Here is a 3,762-nt window from a genome sequence, read left to right as displayed (position 1 = left end):
ATTGAAGAGCTTAGGACTCGGCTTCTGGTCTTGGAAGCTGTCTTGGCTTGCCTTTCCCTTCCACCGTGGAATGACACAGCAAGAAGGCCTTCCTTACCCAGTGTGCCCTCAGGCCTGACCTCTCACCTCTGAACCTTCAGCCAAGTAGGTGTCCAGCCATTGTAAGTTACGCAGTCTGTGAGGTTCTCAACATCAAGTGGACTAAGAAAAATCTGGTCTTCTTATCTGTCTGCAGTTGATCCTCGAATTAGAAGAAAAATACTTATTTTACATGTGTGAGTGTTTGCTTGCATGTACAACACATGTGTGCCCGGTGCCCATGGAAGACAGAAGTGGTGTTGGATCCCTTAGAACTGAAGTTACGGATGGTTGTGAGCTGCCCTGCAGGGAATCGAACTCAGGTCCTCTGAAAGAACAAGTGCTCTTAACCACTGAGCTCACTCTCCAGCTGTTCCTCATTTTCTCTTAATGCTACCGGGAGAACACCAGTAATCTAAGAGTCTTTCATCTTTCTTACAGCTTCAAAGACCCTTCTTCTAAGTAAGCTTGCTTTCCCAAGGGCTGGATGGACACCTTCTTTTGGTGAGCATCGTTAAATACAGGCAAGCAATCGATGTCTGACACAGTCATAAGATGTTCATGTAAATACAGACACATAAGAGGAACAGAACATAAAAAGTGAGTGGGTTCTTACTCTTTTTCTTCAGGAAAACTACACATCCAGATATGTCCCTCATGGCACTCTCTATGATAAGACAAGGGTTTTGTTTTGTTTTAATTTATTTGTACTTTCCACATTTAAAAAGGGTTGAATGTTTAAAAATATTTTGATGTACCCGGGGACGGTGGAAGCAGAGGCAGGCATATCTATCTTTGTGAGTTCAAGGCCAGCCTGTACTACAAAGAGAGTTCCAGAATAGCCAAGGCTGTTGTACAGAGGAAACTCTGCTCTGAAAAACAAAACAAAACAAAACAAAACATGATAAAAAATAAAATAAATTGAAAATATGATGCTGTATTACTTTGGTATATGAAAAAGTAGAAACCAAACAGGGTGTGGCAGCCTGTACCTGTAACCTTGGTGTTTGGAGGGGAGGCTGGACTAGGAGGATACAGAGTTCCTGGCCTACATAGCAAGATGCTAGGAAGATGGCTCAGTTAGTAAGATACCAGCTGTGCAAGTGCAAGGTCCAGAGTTCACATCCCAAGCCCCCACATAAAAAACCCAGTGCAGTGGCATTTGCCTGTAATTCCAGCTCTGGGGATGGGGGTGTTGACAGGAAGATCCTGGGGGGTTGACAGCCAACCCATTGAGCAAACTACTGGACTTCAGGTTCACTGAGAGACCTTGTCTCAAAAATAAACTGGAAAGGTACCAAAGAGGACACTTAATGCCAACTGTGGCTTCTATGTACTTGCATGCACATGGATACTCATACACACATGTGCACACACACGAATGTAGACAAGCATACACACACGACAGGAATCAAAGAAAGAGAAATGCAAATAACCAAAGCGAAAGAGTGAAAATAAAAGTAAAACTAAGAGTACATCTAAAAGCCTGATAATATCTAGGGCTATGATCTGTGCAAACAAGTAAGAATTTGCCCACACATATAAATAAAAAAGTGAACACATGATACAGTAGTCTGTGAGTGTGGTCTAACCATAAAATTATGTGCATTATCATTGGACCCAGGCTTCCCCCTGACGATGTGAAGAGAAGCAGACATATACCCTTTGTTTTGAAAACCCAGAGCAATTTGACTGTGTTCTGTGCAGCCACCCACCACCTGCTTTTGTTCCCTCCCAATAAAGAAGAAAGGCTTCATCTTGGCTTTGACAGAGCTGATTTAATTATATTTGTTGGCTCAAACCAAAAATCAAGGGCTTGAGAATCCCATGCCTACAGGGGTCGTAATGCTCTGACATACACTTGGTCCTCAGCCACATGGGCGGGGCTGGCTTTCTCCACACTAAAGTGTGCACCCTGCAGTGTTGGCTCTGATGCTGAACAGACCCTGGGCTTGAGTGGAAGTCCTTAGGTGCTTCTGGCAGAGTTGAATCTCAGTAGATAGTCTGATCTTTAGACAGCTTCCACATCCGATGAGATCTGCTCCACGTGGTATCATTTCAAAATCTGTCAGAATCTCATCAGGTGACCAACTACTGTGTAGGGGGCCTAGACTTATTAAAAGTTTGTGCCTTTCCTTCCTCTCACCTTCCAGACTGGTGAGAGAATTATCCTCACTACGATCTGTGTGAAGATCAAGAGGCAGAGCCCTGGAACAGGAGAAATGGCTTAGTGTTTAAGAGCAGTGACTGTTCTTTCCCAGGACCTGGGTTTACTTTCCAGCACCAGCATGGTGGTTTATACTGGTCTATAACTCCAGTCCTGGGAGACCCAATATCATGTTCTGGCCTCCATGGGTACATGTATTGCACAGAGATACATGCAAACACAACACCCATGTGCATTAAATAAATAAATAAATAAATAAATAAATAAATAAATAAGGCAGGGCCCTGTCCTGCATAGTTTCAGGACTGGAGAAGCCTGGTGCTTTGCACAAAACGAACACAGACATGAAGGATCTAAACTCTGGGCTTTCTTTGAGCACAAGATAGGAAAGAGATGAAGACAGTAGAAGGCAGAAACTTGCAGTCTCAGCTTTGATTTTTCTACATACCAGCCTGCAATGGGCCACATCCCATTGGGACTCTCTCCTTCCTAGGATTTTGTTTTTTCACACGGTGTGGTCATGTCCAGGTTCATCCTAATAGGTGAAACGATTCTGTGTCCCATTAGAAGAAGGCATTTAAATTTTCTCAAGGCTAGGTCAGTGTGGCAGAGTATTTCCCTGTGTGTGCAAGGCCCTGGATTTGATACTTGACACTATACATACACAAGAGAGAAATTATTCTTGTTTTTAAATTCTTGGATTTTTTTCCAACGGCAGTATGTAAAACATTTGAAGTAGCTCTCTAAGCAGAAATGTCATCTGCTTCATTACAGTCACATACGATATATTTACAGGGGAAAATAGGCTGAGGTATGCATGCAAGGGTAGGTGCAGACCTGGGAGCCTCATGGATCTATTCATTTGGCACAGTAGGAAGCACAGTCATGGGGCTCTTTTTCTGTCCCTTCAGTGGTGAGGCAGGTGACAGAGAAGGGAAGGGACTTCTTGAAGTCACATACTTAGGGAAGAGGTAAATTAATTAAGTTTGGGTTTTTTAATCCTTAGAATGTGCCACCTGCCTTGCGCCCAGCCAGAGTTCCCTCCCCATCACACACTTGGAGGCTTACTGAAACTCCACTTCTGCCCAATGTGGTGATCACCTAGGGGCTGCCCCGTGGCTCTCTTGCTCTGGCCAGTTAAGCTGTGCATCTGTCCAGGGCTATGTTGCTTGCTTCTGCATCTGTATATCCCACCCGTCCTTGGCAGAGTGTAATCCATTAAATATCACATCCACGGACCAAATGGGGGTATGATTAAAGAGCTATTTTATAGGAAATTCATTTGATGGCTTAAGAGAAATCACTTGTGATTACTTTCACAAGGTATCAGTGAACCAATTATTTAAAAAAAAAAATCACAAATGGAGCTGGAGAAATAGCCCAGTGGTTAAAGCACTTGCTAGTCTTCCACAGAACCAGAGTTCAGTTCCTGGTATCCATGTTAGGGAGCTGACTATAAAAGTCCAATTCCATGGGACTCCATGTCTTCTTGTAGCTTCTGTGGGCAGTCATACACA

This window comes from Grammomys surdaster, unplaced genomic scaffold (assembly GCF_004785775.1).
Source record: "Grammomys surdaster isolate TR1022 unplaced genomic scaffold, NIH_TR_1.0 126178, whole genome shotgun sequence".
Lineage (NCBI taxonomy): Eukaryota > Metazoa > Chordata > Mammalia > Rodentia > Muridae > Grammomys > Grammomys surdaster.
Note: the sequence above shows the minus strand (reverse complement) of the source record.